A 21,198-nucleotide genomic window follows, 5' to 3' on the forward strand; every position below is an offset into this window, starting at 1 on the left:
GGTAGGTTGGCATTAGTGGAGGAACATTACATACATTTAGGACATTTGCATGATTATTTATGTTTAGTCAAATGCAAACAGAATGACAAGTGTGATAATGGAAGGTAAATAAATTACGAGGTTTTGGATAACAACCAGTAACGGTGGCGCGCGTATGCAAAAGGACATTCAGAGCAAATAGCGATTGACAATGTACATGTTTGTAAAGATTTCATAATAACAATAATTATGACAGCGTTTGTGTCCAGGACAGGAGTGGGATAGAGATCCGTTCGTAACATGCATGTTTGTAACACCATCAAGGTCACGAAGGCATTATTTCAATTTACAGATTCAAGCGGACATTCAAGATCACAAATGAGGAGAGAGCATGTCATACAAGAAGTCGGGTATTAATAGTTAATAGTTAAGGTACAATTCGTGATGGTAAAGCAATGACATGGTCGAGAGACGTCAAAAACAGGATATGTAAAATCAGATGTAAGATGGTAGAAACACAGTATATAATTACAGAATTATTTGGAGTTCAGCGTCAAGGCGGTCCGGTCAGGTATGAAGGGAAGAGAGAGAGGTTGACTTTAGTCACATTATTAGGAGGTGGCGTCAATAAAAGTGAGGCGGTGACAAGGGCGGGCCGCGGGTCGAATGTGTCCTTCGTTTAAGAACAAGGTGATTTGAAAGATGCAGTATCATGCAGGTATTAATCATTAATGATCTTGTGATATCTTTAGAAATAATCGAGACAGTAGTCATGGGCATTGTGGCAATATTGTGGAGTGTGGCTAGTTCAAGGTGTCAAGAGGTGCTCATACGCGCTAGACTCAGGTAAAAGTGTAGGAATCGTTCGTGAATGCCAACCGTAGCGTGATACTGGTGTTTCATTTAAAAGTGTGTCGAAATTGTGAAACGTACAGATGCGCTCGGCGTATTGGGTGAGCAAGGCCATGTGAGGTGCTCAAAAAGATCGAGGTTCCCTTACCGGGAGGTCAGGTAATGGGATATCAGAATGATTGTAAGGGTTTGTCAACCCGAAGATTCTAGAGGGAAATCAAAACAAAGCAGAACAATTGAAGTGCGGGTAAAAAGGCCGACGTCAATTGGGACAATACGGGGGTGGTCTGGTAGCTCTTACCTATTGTCTTGGCTAATGCCAGGTGCCGAAGGGTTTCTCAGATCGTGGCGCGATGTGAAGCCGGTAGGTTTGCTTGGACCTTACTCCTTACTTAGATTGGTGATGTCTCTTCATATGAAACAAACAAAGGGGGAGAAAGAGATCAGGTTCGCTGTGGACTCTGCCTCCTAACTTATGTAAATAACTAAAAAGAGTCCACCCATATTTTAATTAACAGTCCTACCAAAGGTCTTAGTAATCGTTTAAGGAAAACAATGAGTTTCCTTAAAATAACCCTCACCCACCAAGATGTCTCATGGTGGCATGCTTCATCATCAGGATGTTGAAAGCCTGTACACCAGTCTTCCACATGATGAAACACTAAACATCATTGAGGATGTTCTGTTCGAAGTCGAATGTGAATATCAAACTCCACGAATCGTAGTGATGGAGTGCTGCAAGTGGGCACTAACCAAGAATTATTTTCAGTTTGAAGATATGCTCTATCTCCAGAGGCATGGTACCAGCATGGGGAGTACTTTTGCCCCAAGTATTGCGGGATTGTATGCACCATTTAGCGAAACACAAGATTCTAAGTCCTGGAAACCCTTTTGTGTCCCACATAAGGGTGTTGGAATACTATATTGACAACATCCTGATTATATGGAACGGCAATGAAGAGACAGCAAACCAATTCCTAACATGGCTATACTACCAAAACAAATTCCTGAAGTTCACCAACACCATATCAAACAAGGAAATAGTATTCCTGGACCTCAACATCATCTCTCAAGGGAGAGAACTAGAAACTACAACACACATAAAACCAACCGCAAAGAACTGTCTCCTAGTCTTCGATAGTTTCCACCCCAGACATCTACGGGACAATCTACAATTTTGCCAATTCTTGAGGCTTTGGAGAAACGGCTCAGCCCTCCTGGAGTTCAAAGAAGAAGCTGAGGTCTTACGTCACATATTGGTTAGAAGAAGCTACCCTACCTGAGTCATTGACAAGGCAATAAAATGAGCCAAAAATAACAACAGGGAGGCCCTTCTAGAAGAAAGACTACCGAAGCCAAGGGAGGGTAGACCAATCTGCATAACCACCTATAATACTGCTTCAAACCAAATGAGCAAGATAATCAATAGACACTGGCGGTTCCTGAACTGCAGTACCTCGCAAATCCCAAAATCTATGTTCTCTCACAAAAGAGGAAGGAGTTTAAGAGACATGATTGTCCACACAAGACCATGAAAAAACAGAGATGGGGAAATACCACAAGGTTTTCTCTCCACTCTCACTAGTCACCACCAATGCGGAAATTGCAGTGTTTGCCATCTGACCAACCAGAGCAAAAGGATCACATTTAGCAATAACACCAGTTGAGAACAATGGCGTTTCACTAAGTACAACTCGAAAAGTGTAATCTCTTTCATTACCTGCCCCTGTCAGCAGACCTCACATGGCCATGTGACATTGTCACGTGGTGTCCCAGCAATCCATTTAAGCAGGGAACACCGGACGCAGCTCACTTGACCGTGAGTTGGTGAGAGACACTCGAGAATACAGGTAAGGAGACTATGACTGTTGTTAGGATACGGGTAGGCGGGAGCATGTGGTTTTGCACCGCTGAGCACTTATTTAATTAATTTTATGTCCATGTTGCCTCCAGTATTTAAGGAGGTTTGGTTAGAAATCACTGATGGACTTTGGCATCAATACATGACGTTCTCTAAGGACTGAATACTACTAACATTTTGAACCCACTACCCCTTGGAGGCCGACCAGCACATCCAGAGAGGTGAGTTTCTAAGACCGTACATTGAGGGGTTATCTTTGGGAGTCCAAGTGTGGACTTGTTTTATTAACACAGCTAAAATTTGAAAAGCTGGTTGATTGGTAAGTATATGTAACCGATGCAGCATCTGCATAGAGTAGTTGCTATACACATGTAGGGATGCAGGAAGTAACTGTCAATCTCATCATTTTGCAGATGATCCTTGAATAAGAACTCCTTCCGTGCTAAGAGGAGTTAGTAGATTTAATCTTGTGAATTCTGAACCACCAAGGGTGAGTACCCCAAAAGTATGGCGGCTCACACATTGTAAATTTTTTATTCCACACCATACTAATAGGAATTTCCTTGTCCTTTGAATAGGCTGTCGCACTTCCTTCTTTTGTACTGAAGAAGACCCTACTTGATGTATCTGCAAACACATATATACATACAGGGTCAAAACGTCGGCGTACAACCGTCTCATGTCCTGGCTCACTATAGCAATTATTTTAAAAAATAGGACTAGCTAAAGTGAAAGACCCGAAAAGGACGGATAATTTATGTTATTGTCTTGTTTACTGTTTAAATTTGAAAGGTCAACAATTTGCACTATATGTCACCACAGTCACCCATTGAATTGTATGTGTATTTGGTATTGTGTTTTCTTTGTCAGACAGCCCCCATTGGTATTATCTTTTTGTAAAAAAATGTTTACACAATTAGCGAGAAAAATAGAGAAACAAAACAAATAATTTAATAAATATATATTTTTGCTAAAAACTTACAGAGGTGTGGTACATTTCTAAAAGGCTAGTACAAAATCACTATTGAGTGGGAAAGAAATAATCAGGTTCTGAACCACTTGTAGCTTTATAAATATGTCTCCACCACATCGGCATGACCAAACACATGGTCAGGACGCGTATGTGGGAACATCGGAGCAACTTGAGATGTGAACGGGTAACTACCAAAATGTCCGTCCACTACATCAGGAAGAGACACATGACACAAGACCCGCATTGGACCATCATAGAACAGGTCCCCAATGAATCCCAACTGTTCGAGAAAGAACAGCGCTGGGTTTTCCGTTTGGGGACACATACAAATGGATGAATTAATTTACCTGAATCATAAGGATGCAAAGACAACACCTTGATGAAACACTGAACGAACACTACCTGACTATTGAAAATAACTACCAACTACCAAGTACATACAAACACTACATGAAGATACTCCCCTAGCATGTATGCCTATTCATCTGGCTCTTTTTGGCATACACTATTAATTCCCTGTTGGAAGATTTGTTCAAAGTTTGGCAGTAGTATATTTTTTCTATTTTTTTCTATTTCTTTCAATTTCTTTGAATATTTAAAAAGCAGGAACGTAAATTTAGCCAGTTAACCGTACATTTAGCTGTTATATTACACCTGAATATTATTTTGGCGAGGAGCAGGGCACCACCTTCCGGGTCCACCACTACATCACGCAGGGATTAGTTTTCAACCCTATATTAGAGACGAGTTCATTGTCTTTCTGTTTTTTTAAAAAGAGTTCTTTTCACACACTAAAATAAAAAAAAAGGGCTCCTTGCTGACACATAGACGTGAACCAGCACTAGGAACACGAGCAGTCTTTTTCAATAAAGAAAAAAAATCTTTTATTTTTTGACTGTTTTGTCCTTTTCTAACAATGCCCCATTTCTCGGAACACACATACGAGACGATGGAGCTGAGGTTTGGCCAGTAGGCGCAAACCGGCATAGGGAGTAATAGGAGAACACAGGAAGTGGTCTCATGGACAGGCGGACATTTTAGGTAGAAAAGCGGTCTAGTGATCGCTCCACGAGGACGCGAGTACGAAACCGCCTGACCTTTACCAGGACGGTCTCTGCTCAGTCATACATCTTCAGATCCACGGGCAGGCAGACTATGCAGGGCAAGGGTGCAACTTTGAAGATGTAAGTTCTGCATAGGCAGCTCCTCTTTGACAATGAGCATTTTCCATTAAGAATGCAAAGCACGTTTCTCTGAAACGTACCTGTTTCTCAAATAATTGGAAACTTTTTCTTCTAGTGTGCGACTACAAGCGCCCCTTCCCTTCCATGCAGAGCTCATGGGGCCTTAATTAGTCGAAAAATAAAGTACGTTGAAGTTATATTTAACACTTTCCCCTGCAACAATTTCACCATATATTTAAAATGTTTTTTTCCTCACCTTCAGCCAGACATTAAACCTACCAATTCATAAACAATGGAGCAGCTACTACAGCCTCCCGCTCAGCATTTAAAAACTATAGCATGGAGTGCATGATTCAAGTTACTTGTTTTGTATTGTCTTGTTCATTTTTCAAAGGGCAGCACGACACAACTATTATTGGTCGTATTGTATTTGCATAAAAATTATATTTTTTCTTAATTTATATACTTTTTCTTCACCTTTTCTTCACCTTAATGGTAATTAAGTATACCAACATGGTATCTTTTAGGAGTGGAGCAAGGGATCATTTACTCTTCTCCTGATGAAAAGCCTTAGGGATAGGCTTGAAACATGTAGGCTAGGAGACTGATACCCATCATAGTGTATTTCTGCCCTCTCCCCCTTTTTAGCAATACCAGCTAAAGGATTTAATAAAATTTAGGTTCCACGTAGCCAGGTATTGTTTTAATAACTCACTTGTTTGACCCTCCCACTCTTGTATTACTTATCACCTAATAGTCTACACCCAACAAAGTGCTCCCACGTTTCCGTTGGTTGTAGCACGGCCCGTCCCGCAGCGGGGAGGGAGGAATCCTATGATGAAGCATGCCATCATGGGACATCTTGGTGAATGAGGGCTATTTTAAGAAAACTCATAGTTTTCCTTAAACGCTTACTAAGACCTTTGGTAGGAGTGTTAATTAAAATACGGGTGGACTCTTTTTGGTTATTTACATAAGTTAGGAGGCTGAGTCCAGAGCGAACCTGACCTCTTTCTCCCCCTTCATTTGTTTCCCGATATAGACAGCACACAGCTGTGGGAGCAATATATTTCCTAATGAGGGGTAGACCGCCCCTGAAAACTTTATTTTTCTTCCCTTCACAATTCGAAACAAGATCACACACTCTACCACTATGACTGAGATCACGGCCTTCACCTTTTCGAACGAGGAAGTGGAAAGGATTTTGGCCACAATATCCCCTTTTGAGATTTAAAGTAACTCTGAACCCAACAAAGACAGTACTGATTGGGATGAACTAAGTACACTGAGGAGAACACAGATAAAAACAGCTCTACGTGGACTAATGATGACAGAATACTTGAGGGCCAATGCGGCACCACAAGGTCTCATAGTGAAAAACGAACCATTCATCTTCCAAAATAACAATGTTTTCAAAAAAGACTGGTCACTAATATCCTGGCGCTGCACACGGGATTGGCTGATTCTAAAAATCAAAAAAACACTAGCATCTCTAGAGAACTAAAAACTGAGATACAAACAATAGTAGTACGTCTGAAAAGCTACCAGTCAGACAGCTCATTACAGAAAAGACTAGATAAGTTGAACCAAACAATGAATTACTTTAAAGCTATGCTGAATCAGAGCAAATTCACCATATTAAAGAAAGATACCAGCAAGTTCAGCAACAAACGAGTATATCCATGTATTAGAGATGATTATGTCTCACCAGGTAGACAACAGGACTAGAACGCTGACGGTGACACATCTGACACCGGCTCAAACAGCTCGGGCTGGAGCAGAGACAGTGGAGCGTACTACCAAGGTAGAAGAAGCCAGGGGAGACGCATGAATTACCGAGGACCAAGGGGATGGGGTCCGAACCAGGGTCCTCCAATGTACCCTGTACCATTCTTTTACGGCCCCACTACAACACAATGCACCCAGTACCATTCAATCATTGGAACATGACTACCCAGGATTATCAACACTACCTACAGAATCCTTTTTTAGGATTATGCCAGGGTTCCAGGAGAGGGAGAACTCAAAAGAAGATAAATCAGGTACACTGGGCAGCAGATGAAGAACAAACTGGAGTTGCAACCAGGAGTATGACTGGTGCACAGAACAACCAGGCCATGACCAGCAGGCGAATAGTCTAGTGGTAAACCTTACTGACCACGTCCTAACTCAGGCACAAGTGGAAATCCTGGAAAAGGGTTTAGGCTTTGTCCCGACTGAGAAGATCGATACATTTAAACTATGCATGGAGGTGAATGAATTTTTTAGGAATTTGAAACTAAGGGCATACTTCGCAAATAAGGATCCCAGCCCAGAAGCACACGATGACACAGGGCTAAGGCTGAAGTCTACTTTCAGCCCCCCAAATGCGACATTACCAGCAGAAATCCTGGCCTTCGAAAAAGGCAGTGTTGACAGAACTTGAAGAAATCAAACCAGAAGACGCCAGAGTATACCACAGTACCACAAAGGAACAAAAACAAGCAATAGGGGAACTGGCTAACAACAGAGAGTTGGTTATAAAACCAGCTGATAAAGGCGGGCCATTGTGATCCAGACAGCGAAAGCATATCATCAGGAGTGCATGAGACTCTTACCAAATGACAGAAACTATGAGGCACTGATAGAAGACCCAACGGAAGCCCTATGAGTGCACATCACAAGCATGGTAGAAGAAGCACTTGCACATGACTGGATCTCACAAAAGGAAGGTGATTTCCTCACAAATAAGTCCCCCATTACACCAAACTTCTACACAATCCGAAAAATTCATAAGAACCTCACACATCCACCTGGATGACCAATTGTTTCAGGTATAGGGTCTATACTAGAAACTCTGTCAATGTTTGCGGATGCCTTCCTAAGACCACTAATCCAAAAAACAGACACTTACTTGAAGAACACTAAGGATGTTCTGAAAATCCTACAAGGTAGACTATTTGACCCTGAGACTGAGTTTCTGATGGGCTTGGACGTGGAAAGCCTGTACACCAGTCTTCCACATGATGAAACACAAAACATCTTTGAGGATGTTCTGTTCGAAGTCGAATGGGAATATAAAACTCCACGAAACGTCATAATGGAGTGCTGCAAGTGGACACTAACCAAGAATTATTTTCAGTTGAAGATACGCTCTATATCCAAAAGCATGGTACCAGCATGGGGAGTACTTTTGCCTCAAGTATAGCGGGATTGTACGTACTAATTAAGAAGACCAACAGGGTATTTTTTAGGAGTGGATAAGGGATCATTTACTCTAGTCTTGATGAAAAGCCTTAGGGGATAGGCTTGAAACCAGGAGAAAGACACCCATCATAGTGTATTTCTCCACTCTTCCCTTTTTAACAATACCAGCTACAGGATTTAATAAAACTTTGTTTCCACGTAGCTAGGCAGGGCATCTTGGTGGGTGAGGGTTATTTTCCTTAATGACCTTTTGTTGGACTGTTAATTAAAATGCAGGTGGACTCTTTTTGGTTATTGATGTCTCTTCAAAGTCATACTATCAACATCTGGTGCACACCATGGCAGTGCCCCATTACCAGTGACTTGTGTCACTGGTAACGAACAGCTTGGTAGACCGGGTCAGCTGGTTCTTGTCATTGGCAGCTGCAGACTCTGGGCTGTGGGGAAATTCATCTACTATGGTGGCAATGTTGATCCACTGTCTGAAGTTCTGGAACTGGTTTGGTGTGATTCTCATTCAAATGTAATTTTCTGCCTGCAGTGTAGGCACAGATTTTAGGTCAGGTGAAGGCTCTCACAGCAGGTAGTGATGATGCTGGTTCAAAGCAGGAGTATGCTAAATTATGGGCGCAATGATCTGTCAAGACTTTGCAACTGGCTGTCACCAGCCTAGTGCAGAGCGTGGCCTAGAAACATTCTTATCCTGAACAACAGAATCGTCTGACTCTCTATCTCTCCCCTACGATCCACCAAATGGCACTGCTCAGAAAGGACTAATCAGCAATCTCCTCCTACGCAATCTTCATAGAATTTATAAGGGTAGCCATGTCTCCATCTCCCCTCACTTAGGTGTCTGGGTCTCCTCCAATTAGCTCCAAGAATGCAGGCAATACACGTCCACTGTCTGGGGAAGCTGTATCCCTTCTCTATTCTTGCCATGACAAACAAGGGGCAATTCAAACGCTTGGTGGAGAAGTGTAGCTCACTGGTTAGAGGAGGCATACCCTGAAGCAGAGATCAGACCCGGGACCTGGGTTCGATTCCCGACGCGGCAGGGTCCAGAGCCCAATCGTCCACGGACTCGATAATTCTCGCTTCGGTGCCCACTCTAAGCACGAGTTCACACTATGCAGCTCTGGGCAACAAGCCTGCTTAATCTCCACAACGGCCCCCCGCGGCGGGATGCCTGGCTTTCACCTTGGGGATGCCCAGTACGGGTTATCTTACAGGGAAAAACCAGGACGGGTTCCCAATGCAAGCGCCAAGATGCCCGTAGGGTGATAGCTGTGCTCTATAAGTACATCAATCAATCAATCAATCAATCCCAGCAATCAGACTCGCAACACAACACAGTCTTGCTACCATCCACAACTTACATATAGGCACTCGACACACAAATGGGTTCTCAGTACAAGGGTCCGAGTGTCACATCTATGCAGAACCCTACACAAGTGAGCCCAGTAAGTCGCAAACATCCTGAATCACAAAAAAGGTCTCTTCAGTGTCATTAATCCACAAAAGAGGTATTCTGCCAACACCAACATATCAACAACCTAAAACATGGACAATAGTCTGATGTCAGTATGAAGGCATGCTTGGTGCACCCCTAAGGGTCACTAAACAGGTTCTGGGGCTTGGATCTCCACGGACATAACTAGGCCTCAGTGTAGTCTGGTCACTCAGAGCAGGGAAACATGCCTGTTTACCATCCAGGGTTCATTCAAGTCCCAACAAATATGTTAATATACAATATTGTCTGGATCGGCTTTGTTGTTTATTGCTAACTTCCCTCTGGGATGTTTCTAGCAATCATTATCTTACTCTAACAATTACTATCATATTTTAAAGCTCTATGCCAACTTTTCGTGGGTCTAGTCTGCAATATAAAAAATATCAGAAACAAAATAAAATAGGGTGCAAACTATCGATTTTAATGGTCATTCTTTTAGGGTGCAACAGCAAATCATAGGATCAGTTTCTTGTATTAAAAACGAAAATAAAATGCTAGAAACCAAGATGTCAAATTACGTCAATGCTGTTGAAAAGATAAAGGACGTTTGATGGAACACCAGTCAGCTGCTGCATCACCATCGTCTTTGGTTTTATGCTATTTTTGCGTGAGTAACAACAACTTTTTCAGGCAACATGCAAGAAAAAGAGTCATCTGCCAGATGTTTTTTGAGAAATGAAGAAAGTGAGCGGTGAAGTAAGCGTTCAACAAAAATGCACCGAAAGGAGATTAATCCTGCCCCAGTGTTCCCTGCCCTGCATAGATGTGCCTCTGCTTGCTTGCATGCAGAGATTCTGCACAGCAAAAGACCAATGTTCCCATAAAATAAAAAAATCAAAGAAAGCAAAAGCTCATATGTTACTTGAAAGTTGGAGCTGGTCCGGGACAGATGTGAATGATTTGGGCACCGTACCTTGCAATAACAGACATTTGCAATAGAAAAACTGTTAAAAGTAAGTGTGCGTAAACAGTCTGACCACAAACTACCATGCTATGCATTATTTGTGGGCATAAGAAAACTAAACCTGTCAGATTTGTTTTGAATATAAAACACTAAGCACTCCAAGAATGGTTGAACTTCTCGCCAACATTTGTCATCGCAGTACATTGTACAATTTTCTAAAGTTTAGAATAGATACTATGGGTTAGATGTACGAAGTCCGATTGCAATCGCTAAACCTGCAATTCGCAAAATCACAGGGTTTATTGTTGCGAAATGTATATTTTTAATGTATTAAACCCATTTTATGAGTCAGAAAAGTATTTCCAAGTGCTAAAATGGGGCGTGCGACCCATACTGATTTGCAAGGGGTGTTCTTCGTAATTCAGCATCGGTATGTTATGTATCCATGGTTTGTGACCAAAGTTCATTGACTAGTAACGCACACCTCAAAGGGGGTGTTAACTGATTCGCAAAGGGCAAGGGGTGGCCTTGGGATCAATGTTAAGGTTTCTCCAGGCACCTGTTGGTAAAAACTAAGGGGCATATCAGCAAGGCGCGGCGATAGAATTATCGCCGCTTTTGCGCCCGTTTTCGGCCGAAAAGCGGTGATAATTTTATCGCCTAATTAGCAAGCTCACGCTAACGCGTGAAAACTTGCGTTAGCGTAGGAATTCCTAACGCCCAGCTTTGCATCTCTAATGAGATGCAAAGTGGGCGTTCCTGACCTGACATGACAGGAGAAATGTCGCTAAGCGACATTTCTCCTATCATCAAGCCCCACGCTATGAAGCATAGTGGCAAGAAAAGTAGAGATAACCCCTGTTATTGCTACTTTCCTTACGCCTGCTTCAGGACTGACTTAGCCATGATATCCTATGGAAGGTGGATATCATGGCTAAGTTTGTGAGTCCCTATCATCAAGCTAACGCCACATTGCGTGAGATTATCGCTGGGTTTCCAGCGATAATCTCACGTTAGGCAGTTAGCATGAGGATTTTTATCGCTTTTGAGATAAGCATTGCTAATAGCACGCTATCTCAGCGATAAAAATCCACGCTAGCCGGCGATAATTATCCTAGCGCTAAGTGCGCTTAGCGATAATTATCGCCGGTTGTTGTTGATATGCCCCTGAGTGAGATAGATGCCTAGGCCTGTATATACGTTTTGCTACACATGCATAGCTCGCAAAAATGCAACATGTTTTGGACATGAGCAGTAGTCAAAGTCTTTCCCATTTGTCACATGCATGCAAGCATGACAATAAAACACTTTCAATTTCCTAATCCAGTGTGACCCTTAACAGGATATTCCTGAGGAGGGAATGTAAATCGCAAAGATGTGCTTCTGCCTTGCAAGGTATGTGTTGGAGAGGGCAGTCACTAAGAGGGCATCGGGGGATTTAACATACCGTGATGAGATAGCATTGGGTTGAGTGGATAGGGTGCAACTGAAAAGGTGTGTCACTCCACACATATATATTTTTGAAATACAGGAGCAGTTCCCTTTGAGCTGCTCGATTCGTTTTTATTTTTCATTCTTTGACTGGTTTACATTCCCAATTTTTGCAATTCAGATATCCACTGTGATACCCAACAAAATGATGAGACAATACGCTACACATTTGTTCGACCACTAGCTCAAATTGACCTCCTGTGGGGTACAACAGAACATTAACAGAAAAGTGAACCCCCAACTCCCATCTTGTCCCCGTGCTCCCCTGGGCTTGTATCTTCTATAGTGCCAGACGCACTTTCATGAATCAGGTACTGTCTAACTTCTCAAGGAGACCAGTTCTTTGGTTACCTGTCCCAGTCAAAGAGCGTCAACACTCATAGTAGTGGTGGCCGAGTAATGTCTCTACAGCCCCACCCATGTGGTCTATCACTGACTGCCACACTGCTGGGACGTTGTCCCTGTCATTGAATAAGTGAGTTAAAAGTCTCCATTGCCATTGTTTATCACACTTTTGCTCACCAGGTACCCCTTGTCAGCCTCAAAATTTATTTTACGCCTCTTGCTATCATAATTTTAGCACTTACCAATAGTTGAAAAACCCACTTCTACTTTCTACCCAACAATTCCTCTCGGTTTTCAGACCTCATTCCCATGGGTCCTCAATTATCAGGAAGCCTATAATCCCTTTTATGGTTGTCAACACCTATTTTCAGAATATTGACAGTTTCTGAAAAGCCCATCATATGTGAACAGCATCTCCAACCTCTTCAACCCCCTCCACCCCAGCATCTATCTGATCCCCTGGGAACTTCTTTTTCATTTTTTCTGGGGCCATGTAACATTCCTCCATCACCTTTAGTGAGGATTCTCTGTCCGTCAATGTTTTGTTATGTGATACTACATTCCTCCTCAGCTTTTTCCAAGACTCCCATGTTATCTTCTTGCCCAACATGATGCCTCACTGATGTTGGTTATTCCTACCAACTTATAAAGGTGTAATAACTGTCCACTAGCTCCTTCTTATATGGTGATAAACAATAAGGGTTGGAATCTGAGCTAAGGTGGTGTTACATTTTTGAAAATCATTTTTTTTGTGTCTGCCATTTTGTCGGTCAGGTGCGATACCCAGTGTATCATTCTCATTCACTCAGTCTGATGGCTTTCTTTGCAATTGTCAATTGTTCTGAATTTGCCCCTCCCTACGTATCTGCTAAAATGTTTACCTTCTGGCTTTTAATTTTACATTTATATTCTGGCCTCCCCTGTGCAGACCTTTTGGGTCATGGCAAATGGCTGTTAGTGGAGAGGGAAAGAAGGTCCACACCCTTCCTGAGATCTAAGGTGTCTCATACTTCTAGTACTATGATGGCTATCTGATTGAATTATTATAAAGAAAGAAGGGAACCCAAGTAAGGTCTGCCAGGGACCTTGGGAATTAGGCTATTTTTAAGAACAGTGGTCTCTAGAGAAACAACAGTAAAAAGGGGGGAAATGAATATAGACTCAATCAGTACTATATTTGTATAACTTGTCCAGCCGGACAGAGGTCAGATATGTAATATTTTAAATTTGAATAGGAACAATACAGACAAGACAATTTGTAAGTGGGATACAAGCCTGCATCCAACTAAACCAAGAGGGACAAACAATGAAGAACACAAAAGGCTCAGGCAAAGCTGTAGGTTTGTTAAACACACAATTTTCAAAGTAACAACAAATTGCAAGAGAACACTTTTACACATTAAATGACAATTTAGAGCAATGTATAAGGTGTATCGGGTGTCGACGGCGTTTCGATCCATACATACAATAAATGGATCATCATCAGGACATTTAGAATAAGCATGCCTGTGTGCAATTGCCTGTAATAAATGTTGGCAACTTCCGCATGGATAGTAACAAATATGGAAGTGAGGGCATGAATGGTGAACAGCCAGACCAAGAAAAATACAATCAGAGGTGTAGGGGAACCGGACCGCTTACAGCGTCAAAGGTAATGGCGCGATATTAATGAGACTCATCCAGTGATGGGAAGGGGAAGGCGCGATGGCTTGAGTATCCCAATGGGGGAGGGAGCCGCAGTCACTCTTTTTTCCTGCAACTCGGAAGCCGGCATTTACTGTCTGCAACCCAGGGACACGGACCTAGCACAACCCTATATCTGGAATTAGGAGCACGCGGCTGCGGCTCCCTCCCCCATTACACTGCATTTCCCCCCCTTTTTACCGTTGTTTCGCTAGGGACCACTGTTCTTAAAAATGGCTATCTGGTTGTAACAACCTTTGGGGCCTACATCTCTTAGACAAGCAAATTATGTCTAGTATTGACCTTACACCAGAGCTCTCTCCATGTGTGTCCACTGTCTGCTGGAACATCTTAGATATTCTTAATTGTGACGCTCTCCTCATTTTTATCATCAAAAAATCAAAGAACCACCGTATATCTGGGAGCTATCAACACTTTCTGGTTGGCTTTTTGAAAATATCCAAAACTCATGCTTCAATACTTATTGAGAGAGCCTGAATAAGATGCAACAGTCCACTAGTCTGTCTCATCATGTGATACACGGGCATGTATTTCGTCAACCATCTGAGATATTTTGGCTTTGTTCAGTTCATGTATTCGGGGTGGTATGTTAACCCAAACATGTGTCTGATTTTCATCTACTATTGTGAAAGTTGTGGCAACTTTTTATGCTTCATTGTCCCCTATATCCATACCTGTGGGTAAGAGTATTGCTGTGTCAAAGCTTGTGTTATATAGGCTGATGCTTTTCTAAGGGCCTCCTAGAGTGCCGGAAGGGGAGGGATTTGCTTGAGGCAGTTCTGTCAGCGAAAGTAGGACTTTGACGGCAAAAGTGATATTGTTTGATCAATCTCCTCAACAAGGTGAGCTATCCTTCTAATGTTGTCAAACCTCTGCACCTGATTGGTCTTCATGTATTTGGCTAGATTCTGATAGCCCTCAACCCAGGATCTTTATATATGTTTGTTGTTGACATTTAGGAGTGCTCTAGGCCGCTGCCAGGCTCGGCTTTGGGAACACTATCACATCTCCTTGTGATGTTTAATCTGTCAATCCACCCGAGTCTGTTAATGAGTGAAATGATTCCGTAATTGTTGGAGTTAGGTGTGTTGCAAATGCTTTATACTATTTTCATGGGATGCTGTCAAGCCCCGGTGCTTTGTATGGTTTCGAGCTGTTGATGGGCAGCCATTTATCCTTCTTCTTCTATGATTCGGCCATGAGCACCTCCCTCTGCTCAGTTGTCATGTTATGAAATTTCAGTCCATGTCAGAATTTATCCTTACTCTCTTCTCTTACCAACCCTGAGGCATGTGCCACCAGATAAACCTTTCCAGGGAGGTCTACCTTAGCCCTGTCTCCAAACCTCAGTGTTCCAGCTTCAGCCATTAGGCTATGGAATCCCTCTCTATTCCGTTTTGTGTTTAGCATATTAGCTAGTAACAAGTTGGCATTTTACCTGTGTCATAAGCTCTGCATCCCAGTGCCAGTAGTAGCCTCTCTGACCTGTTAATTAGCAGCGTATGTAACTGTCACCTTACGGCTCTGGCCTTCTTTCTTTTTTTTTCAGAGTTTTATATAGCGCGAACTTGACCCGAATCCAATCAGGTATCAGAGCGCTTTACATAGCACCAGTTACGTTGCATTAGGACACACATTCATTCTTTGTTTGGCACGGGGAGGTTAAGTGATTTGCCCAGAATCACAGGATGTTCAGCGTCATTACCGAGATTCGAACCCAGTTCCCCAGGTCCGAAGTCGAGCGCCCTAGCCTTTAGGCCAACTCCTCTCCCCAAATATAATTTTTATCTTAAAATAATCTTAATATCTGCTCTACTTCTGCTTGTTTGTGTTGTTTCTCCTTACCCTACTGTTTATTCCCAGGTCACTTTCTACTAGTTCCTTATCCCTTTTTTACAGCAGTAACTAAAGCTGTAATTGTAAGTCAAACAGGAGGTCAGCCAATTGATCCTTGGAGTCACTTCTGAAGAGCCTGGGTTGAATGCAAGCAGGTCCAATCTTTCATCTTCAGACAAGCAGGGCAGTTCTTCTGCATCTTTCATTGGTCCAGGAGTGTTCTGAAGAGAAGATGTAAAGGTTCCCCTTTATTACCTGGTAGCAGCCTTTGTGTGGTTGAATTCCTGACCTACCTCCCAAACTTGTTCTGGTCAGTTCTTCCCCTTCCCCTAGATTTGGCTCCAAACAGTCTAGGATAACAAAGGGAAGGGCAGGCCTGATGTGAGATACCTTTGTGTGTGCTGCAGGTAGGGCCCGTTGAAGTGTAAGCAGGACAGGGCACACCTCCTCCCCAGCATCCTGACAGGAAGACAGTCTCCATCCACACCTAGGCCTCTTTTGTTTCAATGTTTGGAAGCAATACACAATGCTCCACAGGAAAGCCATTCACAGTCATGTGACCCAGGACACAGGTAGAAAGGCACACATGGTTTAGGGCAGGCGAAAGCCAACTTTCTAAAAGTGGCATTTTCATAACAGTATCTTAAAATCTGGCTTTACCATTTAAAAGGATTTTCGATTGCAATTCATTTTAGTGTAAATAGTGTATCTCTATTGGGTCTCAAAATGAAGTTAGCACTTATTAAATGTAATAAGGTAACCGAGTTTTAGTCAACTTTGGGTTTTTTCACTTTAGATGTTTTTCACTACCATGGCATGTAAAACTTAAACACACATATCCTAGTTTTTAAATACATACACCATGATTATGAGCCTTTAGGGCTTACCTTAATGGTTGATTCAAAAGTATTAAAAAAGAAGGTTTAGGCCTGGCTAAAGGTTTATTTGGCCAGGTCTAAATTAGCAGTTTAAAAGGACATTAAAGGCTACAGTGGCAGACCTGAGATGTTTAAAAAGACTACTTTAATGGGTGGCACAATGAGTGCTGCTGCCCACGAATAGAATTTATTTTACAGGTGCTGGGTACCTGCAGTACCATATACTAAGGATGGAAAAGCACATTAAATGTACCAATCAGATGTAGGCCAATTTTACCTTGTGTTTAAGGGAGAGCACATGTACTTTACCACTGTCTGGTTAGCAGGGAAAAAGTGCACAGAGTCCTAAAAGCCAACAAAAACGGTTTCCACAAATGAAAACAAAGGAAGGAAAAAATCTGGGTGACCCTGCAGAAAGGCCCAGGTCCAACACTAAATGATTTCTTTCAACTGGCCTCTGTCAATTTTTATTTTCCTCTGGTGGCAATAACCCACCTTGAATTCTGAGCGCTGACATTCTGTCCTTTACTGATGCGATGGTTGCTCTCGTTTGTTGAAATTGTATTTCACAAGAAAGTGACCATTGGAATCATATGCTTTGCTTCATCAGTTCTTCCATCTCTGGTCTGGGAATGGCCAAGACAAAATGTGCTATTATTTGCAGGAGTATGATTTTATCGTCTTGGAATTTCAGAGGGCTACTATGTCTTGTCTCATGTGCGAGTAGCTCCTTCTGTTGGAGAGGTGTTTACACAGAAACAATGGGGCAGATTTACAAGCCCCTTGCGAGACATTTATGCCGCCGTTGCGTCACTTCTGTGACGCAGTAGGGGCGTAAACCATGTGCCATGTTGCGCCTTATTTACAACGTGACGCATCTAGGGAGATGTGTCACGTTGTAAAGCCCTGCGCTACATTAAACCTGCGTCAGGTTTAATGTATGCAGGGTGGGCGTTCCGTCGGAAAAAGCCTCGGAAAAGTGACGCAGTGAAATCTACAAGATTTCACTGAGTCACTTTTCTAACACTGCTGCGTAAAAACCCTGTGCCTGCTTGAAGCAGGCGTAAGGCATGACGCAGCATGTTCGGCATGGGCAGCCCCTGAGCATTGCTGGAGTTGCGTCGTGCTTGCGACACGACTCCAGCAATGCGCCACCCTTATACCATCAGATGCGTCACGCATCTGTTTATCCTTGCGCCACAATGCGCTGCATTGTAAATGCTGCGCATCTGTGGTGGCGCAAGGGTAAACTTGCGTGACGCATCGTTCCTGGCGCATCCCTGCTGATTTGCAGGGATGCACCAGGAAACATAAATCTGCCCCAATGTTTCTAGGAAGCTTGTCCTGGGTGTGCTTGTACAGTCCCACCCCATGGACACTTTCTGTGTTCTCATTTTCACCCTCACTGAGTTCCAATATTTAGGCAAAAAGCTATTGACATGTTCCATATTATCAGCACTTTTTGCCTCCTCCTTCAAGTTGCAAATCCTGGCAATATTTCCTTTATCTTGACACTTAAACAGCAACATTGCTCTGTGCTCGTCACCAGTCATCAATTTACACTTCAGGGCATATGTATGCGGATGCGCCGCACCTTGCTGTATTTCCCTGTGTCCAAGTGAAAGGGCAGGAATGCGCCTTATTAATGGCATACGGTGCATTTCTGTCCTTTCTTTCTTCGCTGGTGCAGTTTCAGTAGCCTAGCACCAATACAGGCACCCTTGCACTATGGTGCCCCACTGATGTTGGTTATTGGAGCTGTCTACCAACTTACACAGGTGCAACACCAGTCCACTGGTTCCTTCTTATGTGGTGATAAACACTAAGGGTTTGAGACCCAGCTAAGGTGGTGATACATTTTTTAAAGTCATTTTTTCCTTTGTGTCTGCCATTTTGATTGGTGGGGCGAGACGCCCAATGTCTCATTCTCATTCCCTCAGTGCGAAGGCTGATTTTCAATTGTCAATTGTCCTGAACCTGCCCCTTTGTACAAATCTGCTAAGATTTAAGCTTTGCCTTCTTCCTTTGAATTTTACATTTTATATTCTGGCCTCCCCTGTGCAGGCATTGTGGGTCATGGTGAATGGCTGTTCGCGCAGAAGGAAAGGAGGTTACACCCTTCCTTAGTGCTAATGTGTCTCATACATCTAGCACTATGCTAGCTATCTGATTGTAACAGAATTTGAGGCCTACATCTCTTGGACAAGCAAATTATGTCTAGTATTGACCATACACCGGAGCTCTCTTCATCTGTGTACACTGTTTGCTGGAATATCTTAGATGGTTATTGCACTATGGTGCTAGGGTGCCTACATTGCATGAAGGATTGTTTTTGTGCAGGAAGGGGTACCTTCCTGCACAAAAACAATCCTGGGAGACTTTTTCCCCTTTCTATGGGAAAAACAAAGAAGAATAAAGTTATTTCTCCTAATTGCGCCTCCACTGGAAAGGAGTAAGGTTTTGACATACCACCAGGTTTACATGGTCTTGTAAATTTGGGATTGCATCAAAATCCGAGGGCGATGCGTGGGAACCCCCACCGCAATGCCCATAGAATGCCTCCCTTGCACAGAGTAAGGTAAAACAGCGATTTGCGCTGCCTTGCCTTACTCCATATCTATGAGGCTGTTCAAATCCACACACAGGGGCTTTGCGTGGCCTCAAAAATATGATTTGGTGCTTTGAGCCGCCGTTGTGTCAGAAAAAGTGACGCAACAACAATGCAAGGGGCTTGTAAATATGCCCCTTTGTCTTTTGATTAAGTTTACTGCCTACTCCTTTCTTTGGTCTGTTGCCATAACTATTTGTCCAACCTTCTTTGTTAGCATCGTTACTGCTTCTTTGATACTTGTCTTACGTCTGACAAATCCAACTTGGGGTCATTCATCCATTCATGCCTCATATTATGCACAAATATAGGTATGGTGTCTCCAAGAGAGAGCCATATATAAGTTTATTGCAACAAATGTGGATAAAACATGATCAAACAAATACAATACATCAAAAATCATAAAACCACAACCCATAAAATAAACCCATAGCTCATTAAAAGTATCACTAATTAGATTTGTATTCCCTCACTATCATTTTTAATAGAGTAAAACTTGTGTAGTGCCTACAGCTACGCCAAAAAAGTTAATATTTGTCAATAACGCAATCCCTTCCTGTTTAAACCAGGTCTTATACTTAATAAATAAGGGCCCAAAAAACGTAATACGAGCTGATTTAAAATACAGATAGTCTATCAAAATATAAGGGGGCACGGTGTCCCCAACACTTTATATATTCTCCACGCGAGCCTTAGCAGATATATTAGGAATACTTGGGCCACCGGACGGAATAGAGCCCCCAACACATGAGCTGGTGTATATGCACTATCTAATGGGCAATGGGAGACACCTAACCAAATGGTTGTATAGGGGGATACGAACGCATGCTGCCACCTCACTACAGGTGCTTAGACACAAATGGAACGGGGACGTAGGCCTGGAGCTGACGGATAAGGAATGGGGGTAATATTAGAATACCCGAAGAAAATATCTCGCAATCCTAAGTTTAAGCTTATTCAGTCCATGGTGGTGCATCAAGCTTATCTGACTCCCCATAAACTGCATAGAATGTTCCCAGACACGGTAGACACATGTCTTCGCTGTCACACATCAAACGCGGACTTGTTGCATATGCTGTGGGCTTGCCTGCGATTGACACACTTCTGGGTAACGGTGCAAAAAATACTGCATGACATAGCACCGGGGGGGAGATACTCTTGAATACTGTATATTAGGACTAAGCCCTAAGCACAAGAAGAAGGGAACGCAAAATAGGTTTGCCAATCTGGCACTGATCCTGGCCAAACGGTCAATCACAATGAGAAGGAAAGCTGCAAAGGCTCCGACAGTACAGGGATGGCAAGACGAGGTTATTAGATGGGGTAGAGCTGGAAGTATGGATATTAAACGGGAAGAAAATAGGGGATTGAGAAAGAATCCTATTTCGCTGGAATGGAATGCGATGCTGGAGGGGTTTATAGCCACAGAACGTCCAATACATTAGAATGGGTCACTCATCAACACATTGAACAACGCATCCAAAGGTGCAGACAAGGAGCAGCCCGGCTGCAGAGTCGCGAAATTAATGGTGTAGGTCCAACACATCTTTCAAAGGAATTAATGTACTACATGGGCTAGGCACACTGGCTAGGAACTATATGTAATAAGATGGAATGAGTCTGGGGGAAGGGGTGAGGGGGTGGGATGCTGGTGTTATGTTGCTAGTTGTGTGAGGGGGTGGGGCTGTCTATCAATGATGAAACTGAATCACATTACATATAAAGACATACTCATTACTGCTGTTGATAATATTCTGTATTTAATCAACACTGGCTACTAATTTTATAATGTACCAACTTATGGAATCATTTACATGTCTCCAGTATTGCTAAAGTGTATACCATGGATAATGGACTTTGTTGTAGTATGAAAATCAATAAAATATG

Source organism: Triturus cristatus, chromosome 5_2 (assembly GCF_964204655.1).
Source record: "Triturus cristatus chromosome 5_2, aTriCri1.1, whole genome shotgun sequence".
NCBI lineage: Eukaryota > Metazoa > Chordata > Amphibia > Caudata > Salamandridae > Triturus > Triturus cristatus.